This window comes from Pseudophryne corroboree, chromosome 2 (genome assembly GCF_028390025.1).
Source record: "Pseudophryne corroboree isolate aPseCor3 chromosome 2, aPseCor3.hap2, whole genome shotgun sequence".
Classification (NCBI taxonomy): Eukaryota; Metazoa; Chordata; class Amphibia; order Anura; family Myobatrachidae; genus Pseudophryne; species Pseudophryne corroboree.
Genome location: NC_086445.1, coordinates 241,394,470 through 241,410,637, shown reverse-complemented (window position 1 = coordinate 241,410,637; position 16,168 = coordinate 241,394,470). Strand labels below are relative to the sequence as shown.

Here is a 16,168-nt window from a genome sequence, read left to right as displayed (position 1 = left end):
GCTCATTACTTACACACATCTGTTCCTTAGTTTCAGAGGAGAATACCCAAATTGACCAGCAGCTTGCACAAGGGGAACAACCTGAAACAGAAAAAGCATTTACTACTTTGACGGCAATCCCATCACCACCACCCCCAACACCACCAATGATGCTGACACCAACATATGTGAGCCCAACATCACAACCAGCACAAAATCCAGAATAATTGTTTTCGTCCAGCTGGTTAAGGCATCTCATTAGATAACAGATTACACACGACCCAGACACACAGGAAGCTAGTTGGTATCTCATGAAACCTGATACTCCTGTGTCTCTGACTGTACTACAAACTGTCCTGCTCAGATTCTGGCTGCCTGGTTCTACTGCTGCACAAGAGAGAGAGCTAGTGGTCAGTGTGCTCTTGCCAGGGGGCAGGTTCGATGACAGGGTGGTCAAAGTGGACACTTGAACTGGGCCCCAAGGATCAGAGGGGCCTCAAGGATATGCCGCTTAGTGACCAGCAGTGTTGTATGCTGTCATGTACAAATAGGGCAGCGAGCTGTAGGTGGTATGGGTGCAGCCGCAAAATGACAGGAGCCTCTCACACACAGTGACTGTGCAGCGCGAGTGTGCATCTGCTCTTCCTGGTCCAGCTCTGTTGCAGGCAGTAACGGGACATGGCAGACACGGCAGCAGCTCCGCGTCCAGGATTCCCGTGTACTGCACTGGCCTCTTCTGGTTAGGTCTCAGTAGCACATGCTGGGGGTGTTCTGAGTACCCAGAACCCCTCCCTGATGGGCCAAATTTATTCATTTTTGTTCTTACCATGATCCCAAAGTCGCCGATCATAGTCCCGCCCCCTGGCGGCATTGTTCCACGATTCGCATGTCTGTGTTGGAGTGGGTCTGAATAACTCTTTACTTCCCCTGTTTATTTATTCACTAAGGGGACAGTTATAAGGGAAATAGCGTCAGACATTTTCATGTAGCCCATAAAAATGTATGGGCAGCGCCATTTTGTTGGTGATATTTGAATCTATCTTATAAAAGTCAATGCCTTACAACAGGTGGGAATTCCAGATGCTGGGACATTCAGGCTTCAGCTAAGCCTAAAAATGTAAGAGTTTTATTATAATATGTGTGCGTGGTATTATACTGTACACTATAAATATTTAGTGTGTTTATGTAGATATATGTATATTACATATGTATATATATATATATATATATATATATATATATAACACTCACTTCTCTGGCGATGCAGAAAAAGTAGACAAGCCAGCACTCATGTGTAGATGAAAGAAAAGCAGGATTTATTCCTTAACCAAACGGCATGGTGAAGTACAGCAAATACAGCAAACACAGCCCGACAGCTGTTTCAACCGACTGGTCTTCCTCGGGGGCTAACCGCACTGTTGTCAGAACACGAAATATAAGCCTCAAATGGCTCCACAATCAACACAGCAGCATCAGGATGTGGGCTGAGACAAGTCCGGGCATGTCTAATGCATCCCCTGCTGTCTCCTCCCACTCCATGACAATGTTAACTAAGCTAAACAAACCTGGTGTCATGCATAGCAATGGCTCCAGAGCGCGGCAAAACGTGCAGCGAGTGGTCTCAGCAGCCTGACTAGTAAATGACATGCTGATAGTGAGGGGAATTGCGAGGACGCTGTATATCAAAACAGAAGTGAATGAAATGAAGTGATGTGCTTAAAAAAGTAAAAGGAATAGTGCTGAGGCTCAGAAAAACAGGGTTCCCTGAAAGTGCTGGCTAGAAAGTGCAGGGTGCAAAAAGCAGGAAGGAATGACAGGTCTAATAGAAATAATAGCAGGTGACACAAGGACAACCCTCAAAACAACCTACTGCAAAGCAATGCCCACTTGTTACGGCAATCAATATAAATAAGAATATATGTGCAAAAAGAATCCAAACTGCCCTATTGGGGAGAAAACCCACAGAATGCACAATGTCCGCTGCCTTGTGGTATTAAGTGAGTGATGTACAGCACCCAGTATTCCCAGTTCGTCACCGATACTGGTTCTGACTGGGCCCAACACTGCTTAGTTTCCAAGATCAGCCGGAATTGGACGTTTGCCAGTGTGGTATGGCTGTAAATATCACTAGACCAACATATGTTGTCTACTGGGGAATCCCATATAGGCAGCTGGAATCTGATACTGCTAAATACAACACCAAAGATGGGCAATAAGCTGCACATAGTGAGCAAGAGAGGGTCTGCATGGTGGATGTTGAAAGCGAGGGTGAAAGGAAAGGTTTCACTACTAGTGAAGTGGGGACCTGTCAAGATCGAGTCTCTAGATATATAAAGACACACGGCGGTGTCTGACAGCACAAAGCATGCAAAGAACATCAATGACAGGACACACGGCGGTGTCTAAGAAAATGAAACCAAACAGCGGAATGCAGAGTCCAACAAAAAGTCACTATAATATGTCACAGGAAACAACCTAAACGAAAATCTTCATCGAGGCCAATCGGAGTAAGGCAAGTTAGTAAAGTCTTTTGAGGTGTCTGTAGCAATTAGGCACTTCTTGATAGATGAGCGGTGTTGGCTGAGCCATTCTTTCATCATTCTACTAGTCTTGCCGACATACAGACGGTTGCATGGGCATCTCAAACTGTAAACAGCAAATCTACTGTTACAGTCCAGCCTATATTTGATGGAATATTCCCTCCCATCAGTGGGATTTTTGAAGCGATTGCCTATTATCAGAAAAGAGCAATTCGAACATCCTGTACACTTAAATACTCCCGGTTTGGTGGTAAACCAATTGGACATCTGTCTAGGTTTCCGCTGTGAAAAGTCTGTCTTGACCAAAAGGTCCTTGAGATTCGGTCCTCGTCTATAAGCAAATCTTGGTATTAGAGATAAGTCTTTTTTCAATGTCGGATCACTGGAGATCAAATGCCAATGTTCCCTGATGCGGTTACGTATAAAGGCTGATGCTGTGGTGAACATACTGGAAAAATTGAGCCTATCCCGATCTTTATTGGTAGGATCATTTTTCACATGTAGAAGTTCAGTTCTGTTGAGTTTCTCAATCCGCGATAAAGCATTATTGATTTCAATCTTGAAGTATCCTCTATCCAAGAATCTCTGGCCCATATTATTATTATTATTATTATCCTTTATTTATATGGCGCCACAAGGGTTCCGCAGCGCCCGATTACAGAGTACAAATGCACATAAAAAATAGGAAAACAGTGACTTACAGTTGAATACAATATAGGACAAGTACAGGGCAGCTAAGCATAACTACACCAGTAAACATAGAGATAAGTTCCAGGTGGTCAAAAAACTGTGGGATCTGGGCGGTTGAGGATTATTAAAGTAAGAAAAGTATAAGCACATGAGGGAAGAGGGCCCTACTCGTGAGAGCTTACATTCTAAGGGGAGGGGTAGACAGACAGACATAGATTTCAAAGCTCCTGGTAATTCCGTTGGATTAGAGGTGATGCGTATAACCCTCAGCAGTTGAGAGAAAGGCAAGCCCTTTTTCAAAGGCGCTGGATGAAAACTGGAGTGCAATAAAAGAGTGTTACGGTCAGAGTCCTTACTGTAGATTGAAGTTAGCAATGTATTATTCTCCTTTTTGATGGTCACATCCAAAAAATTAATTTGTGTTTTACTGAAGGTCAAACTGAATCTGATGGTTCCAGGGAGGGCGTTGAGTTCATTGATGAATTCCAAAAGATGTTCTTCACTGCCTTGCCAAATAAAAAATAAATCATCGATGTATCGTACATAAAATGCTAAAAAGTGACAAAAACATGAATTACCAATGATGTGCACCTGCTCATATGCTGCCATAAAAATGTTGGCATAAGAGGGCGCCATGTTGGAACCCATGGCAGTCCCTTGTTTCTGCAAGTAGAAACAATTTTCAAAAAGAAAATAATTTTTGTTGAGGATGACGTCAATGAGTAACATAAGAAAGGATACTGGCGGTCCAAAATATGCATCGCTGTTGTTGAGAAGATCTCTGCATGATTCAATACCCTGTATATGGGGGATGTTGGTGTAGAGACTGGAAACGTCCAAAGTGACAAGCAAGGTATCCTCTGTCACACTCTGCACTCCTTCTAATTTCCTCAAAAAGTCAGAGGTGTCCTCTATATAGCTGGATGTTCTCCTAACCAGTGGTTGTAGATAAAAGTTGACCAATTGGGAAAGGGGCTGACACAGGGACACAGGGACTCGGCCAGAGGGGCCGAGATAATAGGTCGTCCAGGAGGCTGAGTTAGTGATTTGTGTATTTTTGGAAGTGTATACAAAAATGGAATTTTGGGATGTGTGGTGGTCAAAAATTCAGCTGTGCTTTGATTGATATAGCCATTGTTGAGTCCCATTTGTATAATAGAGTCAATCTCTGTTTTGTACACTCCTGTTGGATCGTAAGTGAGTTTTTGATAACATATGATATCCTAGAGCTGGTTGTTGGCCTCCCGTATGTAGTAGTCGTAATCAAGGAGTACGATTCTTCCGCCTTTGTCCGCAGCTCTGATGATTAACTGGGTGTCGTTGCGCAATGAGTCAATGGCTTTTCTCTCTCCCAATGTGATGTTGTGATGGTTAATTCTTTGGTTGGCGATGTATGGAATGGTATCCCTTTTGAGAACCCTCATAAAAGTGTGTAAAGAAGGGTTTTGCGATGGTGGGTCAAATAGGCTTGGCTTTTTTGGTAAACTTGACTGGTTGGTTGAGGATGTTGATCCTGAATCGAGGTTAGTTCCTGCAAAAAAAATCTTTAAGCCGAAGTTGCCTGCCAAATTTGTAAAGATCCACATGCCATTTAAATTCATCCTGTGTTACTGTGGGAACAAAGGATAGGCCTTTGTTCAGAATGGACAGTTCGTCAGGTGTTAGGGAATGCTGGGACAGATTGAAGACTACCGTTTCTAATTGTGTTTTTGTTGTCTTTTCCTTTCTTTTTCTCCCACCTCAACGGGTGGGTACAGCGGATTTTTGGCGGTCTTCTATTCCTGGAGGATCTCAGTAAAGATGTAAAGTTTTGGCCAGAGGTAGATGGAGCGTCTGAGTCGCTTGCCGAAGTTTGGGACTGGCCCTCAATGTCTGTAAAGGGTTGTATAGGTCTTCTGCCACTTTGGAACTGTGGTTTATATCTTCGGGGTTCACTACGGGAATACCAAGGATATACCCTGTTATCCTTGTAGTCCAATTTGATCTGTTTGTACTTATTTTTTTTGAACTTCAGCAAATCACCTTTAAATTTATCTATGTCCTTGTTCAACTTGGACAGAAGCTCACTGTCTGGGATTTGGATTGACTTAAATACGTCTGATGCTTCTAATTCGGAGATGTCCTTCCTGATATCATTCAAATCAATGCCTGCCTGTTCAATCACCAGCAGCATTAAGTCAAATGAACACTTATTCAGTATGTTGCACAATCTGGCGCAGAACTCATTGCTATGTCTTCCCAGTGTGGGTTGGTTACGCAACCTGAACCCCCTGGGAATAAATTGCTCTTTATAATTTTGCGATAAGGTAAGTCCATGGAGTTGAAGTTCAACTTCCTGTTTCTTTAATCTTAGGAGATCACTGATAAACTTCTCCGGACTGTCAGTGTGAAAGACCAGTGAGTCAGTGTCATCAAAGAGAATGCGTTCTGCATCAGCATCATTAAACTGTAGCACAGATGTAATTTCCTTACTGGTAGACATTGAAAAAAAGATAAACTATAATGATAGATAATTGTTTGCTCAGACTAGCACAGGCGTGCTTGATAACACACCACAAAGCTGTATATGTGCAAAAAAGATACTGGTAACAAGAAAACAAGAAAAAAATACTGAAAAGTCAATTATTAACCGAGGAGAGAACATGTAAACTCCACGGGGCAGGTGCACATCAAAAAATTGAGTAACGATAGAAAATCACGACAGCACTCAAAGCCTATGTCTATAAAGCAAAAAATGGTGGTGCAAAGCAGCAATAAATATAAAACACTCACTTCTCCAGCGATGCAGAAAAAGTAGACAAGCCAGCACTCACGTGTAGATGAAAGAAAAGCAGGATTTATTCCTTAACCAAACGGCATGGTGAAGTACAGCAAATACAGCAAACACAGCCCGACAGCTGTTTCACCCAACTGGTCTTCCTCAGGGGCTAACCGCACTGTTGTCAGAACACGAAATATAAGCCTCAAATGGCTCCACAATCAACACAGCAGCATCAGGACGTGTGCTGAGACAAGTCTGGGCATGTCTAATGCTTCCCCTGCTGTCTCCTCCCACTCCATGACACTGTTAAGTAAGCTAAACAAACTTGGTGTCATGCATAGCAACGGCTCCGGAGCGCGGCAAAACGTGCGGCGAGTGGTCTCAGCAGCCTGACTAGTAAATGGCATGCTGATAGTGAGGGGAATTGCAAGGACGCTGTATATCAAAACAGAAGTGAATGAAATGAAGTGATGTGTTTAAAAAAGTAAAAGGAATAGTGCTGAAGCTCAGCAGAACAGGGTTCCCTGAAAGTGCTGGCTAGAAAGTGCAGGGTGCAAAAAGTAGGAAGGAATGACAGTTCTAATAGAAATAATAGCAGGTGACACAAGGACAACCCTCAAAACAACCTACTGCAAAGCAATGCCCACTTGTTACGGCAATCAATATAAATAAGAATATATGTGCAAAAAGAATCCAAACTGCCCTATTGGGGAGAAAACCCACAGAATGCACAATGTCCGCTGCCTTGTGGTATTACGTGAGTGATGTACAGCACCCAGTATTCCCAGATCGTCACCGATACTGGTGATAAAGCCAAATGTTTATCTTACGTAAAACCCTTTAAAAGGTAAAAGAACACAGTACGCTATTGGCGTAAGGAATACCGTAAGTGTACGCACGTTGCGTAACAATCGCTTAGCCGTGGTCGAGACGCACGAGCGTCACGTTCGCTCACGGCTAAGAGAGCACAGGCAAGCACGCTATAGGCTGCCGACTAACGTAATGATACGCTATTAGCGTAGCGGACGCTCGGGACCACGAGGAGATCACAAGCGGCGCTGATGCTCGCAGTGTTAAACCTTTATAACTATACCATAAAACAATGTACTTTTAATTTAAATCCTTGTGCAGTGATAAGGTGTAAATGCAACACAGTGTAACCTTGTTAACTTGAAAGCTGTACGAGCGTCTCCGACGCTCTGAGAATACTTAGAAATATAATGAATAAACAGATACCGGTCTTAGGTTCTAACACCTTATATGAACGTTCTATTTGCAAAAGAATAATACAATACAAGTCATACACTACCAAAATAACATAGATCACCTAACCGAATAACTACAATTAAAATACAATAGCAGTACAATAACACTTAAGAGAAAGAGGAGAGGAGAGAGAGAGAGAGAGATATGGCTCACAATAACAATAAAGGCAATATGGTTGCGGAGAAACTTACGCTCAAGGGAAACAATCGCATGCGCCTCTGGATATCCAGCTCCCGATTATCAGTGGTGAGAACCGTTGAAGAGAATAGACAGCTGGCCCAGATCGGCTTGTCCTTTTATACCCTACACATAATACAGTACAATGGTCCCTATATTCTTATTGTTCATTGGACACAGGAATTCGTCTTCGCATTATAACAAAAGGTCATAGGTTGATTCATACAGGTGGGCTGTGACTATTTCCAACTGCTCAGGTGGGTGGGAAACTAGGTTTCCCGCCGCATGGATAATAAAGTGCAAATAATAGTAAATGTCCATAAACTTCTTATGTCCATAACTATTCGCACGAGCGATTAATCTGCTTCAAACCAACACCGGAATATTGCTAATTAAATACTCTTCCGATGGATACTAAACACCACTGTATAACCCCTGTCTGACCCTTCGTATCAATAAAGAGGGATCTCTTTGTCTATGAACATGCTACATTAACTAAACTTTCAGATTCTATCAAAGGGACCATAATCTACGAAATACATTATATGGTTAAAATATGTAACGGTTGAGTCGCCCGCTAGACGCACATAAACTTTACCGTAAATGCGCATACCGTGCGCCTGCGGGTGCACGCAACAGCGAGTATGCGCACGCACGGGAGAGCTCATGCACTCGCTGCAGGCACTCGCATGAGGTGCATATATGGCAGTGTGTAGCGTGATATTTTTCTGACTTTGACAGTCCACCCTTTGGCAGTCACCAATAACTGCCACTTTCTAAAACATTTCAAAAAGAGAAAAATATATGTCATGTGTAAATACATTTCTATGATTGGGTAGGGGAGGAGAGGAGAAGGTAGGAAAAGGGTATGACCTAGTGAGATAGCAGAAGCATGTGTGTATGAATCCATGTTTGGGGGGTCATGTATCATCGTGCCGTACGTGTTTTAAATCAAGCTTCGAGGTATTGCGAAGTATACATTTGAATTCCTTCTTATCCCGTGGTACGGGTCTGTGGATGGGCTGTCAAACTTTACCGAGCTCTCTTCGGCTTTTGGTTGCAACAAAATGGGGGAGCACATTTTAGCTGATGATACATGAATGGGGGAATATGTGAATGTTGATATCTGTGCCTGTATTCCCTATCGACTATGTGTGTCATTACCTGAAGGTTGTAGAGATGAAGATAAGAAACAATTATGGTAAATGCAGTGATAAACTATGTGAGTTTAATATACATTTGCCGATTGAGGTCTTGTCTTGTGTCTTGTCTTGTCTTGTCTTGTCTCGATGTACATGTTGACTGTAGTCTCTTTTTGCTTTTGCCAATAAACGTAAGCAAAGCTTATCAATGTCCATAGACTTACAAAAAGTGTTGGGCTAGCGTAAAATTAAAAGTACTAGGGATATGGGGGTCTATGGCATAGTCCATCAGTTGTCTGTGTAAAAGTTTGTCAAATTCTTCTTTAGTCCTTCTGTTGTCTGCATACAAGGTCGTCAAATTCCTCTTCCAAGCGGGTCTTTTTACCTTGGAGAAAAACGAGAAACAGGTGAAAGAAACGGACCGTGGAATCACATTTTCATCACAACATTGTCTCTATCGTTGGGTCATAAATCACATCAGTCGTTGTTATTACAGTATCTTCACTCCTTAAACTCATCACTCGGGCGCTACGTTTACACTTTGTTAAAACCCGAACGCATCTAAATATCAGACCGACCAATATGATGACACCCAGAACACACAAAAGGAATTTCCCTACATCCATGATAATACCTTGGGTCCATTCTCCTAAACCAGAGAACCAATTTCGCGGGTTCAACCATGACACCCAACTGGTCAGCTCATTACCCACAGTGGCAAGGGTGAGATTGTGTTTCCTTCGGAACTCCCATTTTAATTGGAGAATGTCGTCCATCTTTTGGTCTATGACCTCGACCGGGTCCTCGGTGTTGTTTGTGATATACGTGCAGCACTTTATTCCATACTGAGTTGCTAGGGTGACACAATACCCACCCGTCACAGCAGTGAGATAATTGAGAATCATCCTATGCTGAACCAGTTCTGTTTTATAAGCTTGGAGCTCCCTTCCAGTATACCTGAATGTGTCATCATACATTTCAGTGATATTGTCTAATAAATTTGCAAGCGCAGATATATATTTATAATTTATCACTCCTCTGGCGGTACGAGTGATATCTAACGCGATTAGGAATTGAATCCCGGTGGATTCACTGATCAGGTCAGAGGCCGGATGCTCTGTTCTTTCTATCAGGTGCCGTTTAACGATGTGCTCGTAATGAGTGTGAGTATAAGGAGCTTGGGCACTGCGGTGAATATCTTTCATTTTAGTATGTGATACAGTCATTACTTCAGGCCATACTTTTCCAATATAACATAACCCTTCTGAGTTTGGGGCAAGCCACTTATACGCCTTCCTCCCGCATATGAAATATGCATCATCGGGGAGAACATATGGGACGGAGTAGGACATAACCATATTACACATTTTCCATATGAAATTTCCTAACCCTAATTCTCCCATCTGTTTAGTACTCGTATCGGTTTGTACAATGTGTGCACAGTAACCTGGTGATACCTCTCCAACTCTCATGGTCCTACTTCCTAGGGTATACCTATATCGGAAATATTTTCCACTACCGGCTATGTGGCGTATAAGCTCTGTATCTGTTGGCATTCTATCTGCTCTATATGAAAAAGGTCATGGTTTGGTTACTCCATGACACTTCCCAATTTCCCAGCTTTCGGGGATTGTAAATGTTAAAACATACTAGGGATCTATCCACATGATATTGGTGGAGCTTCAAACTAGGAGGACTGGAGATATTAAACCTCCTGTCCACCGGCCTCCCACCACTTAGCTCAAGTACCTCCCCTATAGTTAAAGGGAAGGGCACTAATCCTGATTTGCTATGGCCTTGAGGTACTTGAGAGCATACCCAACAATCTGTCTGATTTAACACTTTACCCACTAAGGAGTGATAGTCACTCAATGGATGCCGGTCCATGTGGATATTAAAACTGGACTGACATTTCTTGATGCACCCATCCTCAACTATCACAGTGTCTACAGATACAGTTCTTTTCTCAGCAAACAATCCTTCAAAATGTTTACAAATAACATGGCTGCTAGATCGTTTCCGGTACTCGCCTTTGCTTGGTGATTGTGTTGCTATTGGAAATTTACACCTCCGTCTTAGTCATCAGAAACCCTTCTGGATCCTTTCTCGACCTCACTGGTACTCTCACCGAAACAGACTGCTCTGGTCAACATCATGGTCAACAGGAAAACACGGATCACAGTCTCTTGAGGCGAGTCCATCTTACAGGAGGAGAAAAGGAGAAATTTGTAATGGGGGTACAGGAAAACAGTTTGAGGGGGAGAGAAACTTGTTACGATAATTAGTTCTCTAGTCTTGTTGTTCTTCTTGTTCTGCTGTCATCTCAAAGGTGCTGTCTCTCAGTCTTCCAAACGAACATTCCGGTGATGCAATATTCCTTCCAAACCAGCGATCTCTCTGTACGGAGCAAAAATCTTGCATTACCATTTGTCTAACTGATGGGTGACATACCATCTTTAAAACATGAAAACATGAGTGAGAAGAGAGAAAACAAAAAAACAAAAGAGAGAGAGAACAATTCATATATATATATATATTACCTAAACCATCAATGAACAACAACAGGAAAAAAAACATTTTTCAAACATTTTAAAGCATTGTCAGATCATCATCAGGCTGTCCTATCTACATGTCCAAATGGATTCCTTGCGCAGTCCCTCCCACCAGCACCTCCATACTCCACCCTTTGTATCTGGCCAGGATACATTGATGTGGGTAGGTCATGCTGGGGTTTGGTAGACTTCTGCAAAGACCAAGTAGATATGCAATGTTTGAGTCCTACCAATAATCGTCAGAGATGGGGAGAGAAAAAAACATTTCACAGATACATTTACAACGTTTCACCCGGTCATTCCTGTGTCTTCAGGGAATGACCTCCCACTTTATTAACTATAACCTCAGGCTTACCATCAGTCTTAATGATCACCTTTCCTGATTGCAACTTATAGGTGTAACTCAAAATTTTACATATGTGGTACCATTACGATTTTATTTTTCATGTCGTGGTCTAGGGGGTCTGACTTTATGTGGGCTGTTACAGTCACTGGCATAATGCCCTTCTCTTTTACAAAGATAACAAACCCTGGGCTTCTTCCAAGTGTCAGTGACCTGAGGTTTTGGTTGATTTGATGCCTCCTCAAACGCTTGGATGCTCATCACCATCAACCGCTTTCCCTGTACTTCCCTGCTTCCTTGGATATCATGGTTATGTTGTTGTCTAGGGGGTTGATATGACTTTTGTCTACTTCCTGATCTACAATCTCTTGCAAAATGACCTTCCTTCTGGCAATTGTAACAGACTATCACATTTAAATTTCTCGCAGGGGTTTGGGGCTTATGCTGGAGTGGTCTTGTGGTTTGGGCCTGTATACTTGCGGCCATTAACTTATCACTTTGTGACTCCTTGTGTCTGGTGATATTCTGATCATGATCAATAGCGGCCTCTCTTAATGCGGCCACCGAGATATTTCTCCAGTTTGGGTTGGTGGTCTGTATCCTAGTTCTCAATACCTCCTTTAAACCATTCATTAATACCTTAACCGCTATTTCTCTATGCTGTGCGTTAGTTTTGATGTCCGTGATCCCAGTGTTCCTAGCCATTACTTGCAGTGCTCGATTGAAATAATTAGAAATACTTTCCCCTTCGTTTTGTCTTATGGAGAAAATTTCATTCCACTTGACAACGGCAGGGAAATATACTCCCAACTGTCGGTTGATCTGCTTAATACATTCCTGATTGTGTTCCTCCGTTTGAGGTACTTCTGTGTCTAATTGACAATCAGTAATAAATTTCGCCGAGTCAACACCGGAGGGCAAACATGCCCTCAGCACTGTCCGCCAATCTTTGTTGGTGGGTTCTGTTGAGTTTCCTAGTTCTTTAATGAACCTTTGACATGCGACTAGATTTTTCCTAGGATCAGGAAATTCAGACATAATTGATCTCAATTCGGTCCGGGACCAGGGACGGCGCATTGCACTGTCCTTGACGGGAATGATTCCCTGATCGTCAGTCTTCCCATTGGGGACTGTGATCACCCTGACAGGACTAAACTCAATTACATCACCTTGTGTTGGTCTTGCAATATGGGGTACATTTGTTTGTGCGTGATATAAAACATTGTACGTACCTGTGGACACGACCTCACCTGACCCTCCGTTAGGGGGTTTGATTATTGCCTTTACCGATTTGGTCGTGTCCACCTGGATGTCTTGTGTGATGGCTGCTGGTAAAGGTGCCGACATCGTGCTGGGCTCACTTTCTTGCTTGTAGTCCTGAGGGAAGTTTGACATGGGGTGCGACTTGCACGGGTTAACATTTGTAATTTTTACACTTTCATTTTCATAAACATTATTACATTTTACACTTTCATTCTTAATACAGTTACTAAGTGCATTTTTATCGTACAACATTGTGCCTTTCTCCGCAACCATAATCCTCTCCATTGCCATGTCTCTCCTCCCAAGATGAGAGTCAGATATGTCAGTTAAACTTCTTTGCATTTCACTTTCCTGTTGCCACAATTTTAAATAGTCATAATGTTTGATCCGTCTCTTTGCTGATTTAATGAGACCTATCCTTCTCCTTAGGTTTTGTAACACATCTGGGCTAAAGTTGCCTACTCTTGGGAACTTCTCCCCGTCATGTACAGTCATTCTTTCCCATTCATCACATGAAACCTGTGTGTGTGCTGAGTCAACCCGAACCGAGGTTGATCGCCCCCTACCTGAACAACTGGCCCCCATAACTTGCTTTCACTACCTCTGACCTTCAAATCAGGGTCTTCAGCGAACCCTTACAAAAACCAAGATGTCCGGGGCAGGCCGGCGGCGAAGTTTACCGAGTACTCCACTCACTCCTCGCCCACGTTGGCCAGTACTGCAATCACTGTATCCAGAGCTGTTGTACCCAACCTAGGGCCCCTATGAACCTTTACTTACTGGGGCGTGTTGGAACCTACCAGTCCCCAGCAAGTATCGGTTGTTGGATAGTTCCCGAGTGACCAGCGAACCTCCCTTAAAATAAAAAAAATTACACAAATCACGTTAGAGTGTACAAATAGCGTTTATGACCCCTAGCGTACGCAAATGGTACTGGGTCAAATTACTAACTAATGCACACAATTACGTGCGGTACAATCGTTCAGCACATAAGCAACTAATCTTATGTGCGGAGCGACCAGTGGAATCGAAAATTTCTGCTGCAAATTCCTTCAGCCAGAGCTTCAATGGCCTATATGGGTTCCGCACCAACCCTTCTTGGTGTTGTGCTCTATATCGGACTTCTTAGTCTGCTGTACCTAGACCTCCTGGTCTGTTCCGGACCTCCTGGTCTGCTGCTACAGTAGACCTCCTGGTCTGCTATACTCTAATGCTCAAATTTTTGTTTAACAAGGGATGCCTCCCCAGCCACCATGCACGTCACTTACATGTATGTACCTCACGAGAACTCGACTTCTTGTGGTTCAACCCAAAAATTGTAAAAACATATATATACAAACACTCACTCACCACATGTACACTTTACTTTTGTTTCTATTTCTGCGCAGAAATTTCTTTCCTTTAGACCAGATGAGTCGCAAATTGGAGAAGGATCTATTAGCTTAAAATTTTGGACACTAAAATTGACTTGCGCTATTTATCGCGTTGCTTCCTTTTTGCCTGTTAAAATAATACTATCGTGTGATTTGAGTTACGTGGGCGTACCCAGACGCTCCGTTGCGTAATATACGCTGCGTGCGTCGGCCTTTGTCTAGCGTACGCCTGTCTCACCCTTTTGTTAGAGACACGTGTACGCCAGCCAAATGTCCACCGGAACACAATTAACACGTTTATCAATGTAGATGATCCTCAATCATCTACCGAGCACCACACAGATCTCTCCTTGTATCTTAGGCAAAGCTATGTGTGTGCTTTACAAATTACCCCTTAAATGTATTACTTTTACTCTTTAACTACTAATAGCAACAAATCTTTCTTAGCACGTTATCAATTGTGAAATGGCAAACAGGAGAGTGATATATGAAAATACACGAATGAAAAGAAATGCAGATATATGCGTGCGTGCGTACGCAAGACAGAAATAAACAGTTTTAAAAGACACTAGCGTGTTGTTCTTACCTCCGGTTCCGGATTCCTTCAGCACCCTTTACTAAGCGAAGCAGACGCTTATCCGGTCAGCACGACGAGGAATATTACCTCCCGCCCTTTGCTGATGGATAATGTCTGCTGAAATTACCTAGTGCAGATATGTGAAGGACGGACGACCTGCCAATTGATAAAGCCAAATGTTTATCTTACGTAAAACCCTTTAAAAGGTAAAAGAACACAGTACGCTATTGGCGTAAGGAATACCGTAAGTGTACGCACGTTGCGTAACAATCGCTTAGCCGTGGTCGAGACGCACGAGCGTCACGTTCGCTCACGGCTAAGAGAGCACAGGCAAGCACGCTATAGGCTGCCGACTAACGTAATGATACGCTATTAGTGTAGCGGACGCTCGGGACCACGAGGAGATCACAAGCGGCGCTGATGCTCGCAGTGTTAAACCTTTATAACTATACCATAAAACAATGTACTTTTAATTTAAATCCTTGTGCAGTGATAAGGTGTAAATGCAACACAGTGTAACCTTGTTAACTTGAAAGCTGTACGAGCGTCTCCGACGCTCTGAGAATACTTAGAAATATAATGAATACACAGATACCGGTCTTAGGTTCTAACACCTTATATGAACGTTCTATTTGCAAAAGAATAATACAATACAAGTCATACACTACCAAAATAACATAGATCACCTAACCGAATAACTACAATTAAAATACAATAGCAGTACAATAACACTTAAGAGAAAGAGGAGAGGAGAGAGAGAGAGAGATATGGCTCACAATAACAATAAAGGCAATATGGTTGCGGAGAAACTTACGCTCAAGGGAAACAATCGCATGCGCCTCTGGATATCCAGCTCCCGATTATCAGTGGTGAGAACCGTTGAAGAGAATAGAGAGCTGGCCCAGATCGGCTTGTCCTTTTATACCCTACACATAATACAGTACAATGGTCCCTATATTCTTATTGTTCATTGGACACAGGAATTCGTCTTCGCATTATAACAAAAGGTCATAGGTTGATTCATACAGGTGGGCTGTGACTATTTCCAACTGCTCAGGTGGGTGGGAAACTAGGTTTCCCGCCGCATGGATAATATAGTGCAAATAATAGTAAATGTCCATAAACTTCTTATGTCCATAACTATTCGCACGAGCGATTAATCTGCTTCAAACCAACACCGGAATATTGCTAATTAAATACTCTTCCGATGGATACTAAACACCACTGTATAACCCCTGTCTGACCCTTCGTATCAAACAAAGAGGGATCTCTTTGTCTATGAACATGCTACATTAACTAAACTTTCAGATTCTATCAAAGGGACCATAATCTACGAAATACATTATATGGTTAAAATATGTAACGGTTGAGTCGCCCGCTAGACGCACATAAACTTTACCGTAAATGCGCATACCGTGCGCCTGCGGGTGCACGCAACAGCGAGTATGCGCACGCACGGGAGAGCTCATGCACTCGCTGCAGGCACTCGCATGAGGTGCATATAT

The 16,168-nt window shown here is 42.8% G+C and overlaps 1 pseudogene; it reads right to left on the bottom strand.

Moving 5' to 3' along the window:
- Positions 1-1,982: 1,982 nt before the first annotated feature.
- Positions 1,983-2,102, bottom strand: LOC135052576 (5S ribosomal RNA; annotated as a pseudogene).
- Positions 2,103-16,168: the final 14,066 nt, after the last annotated feature.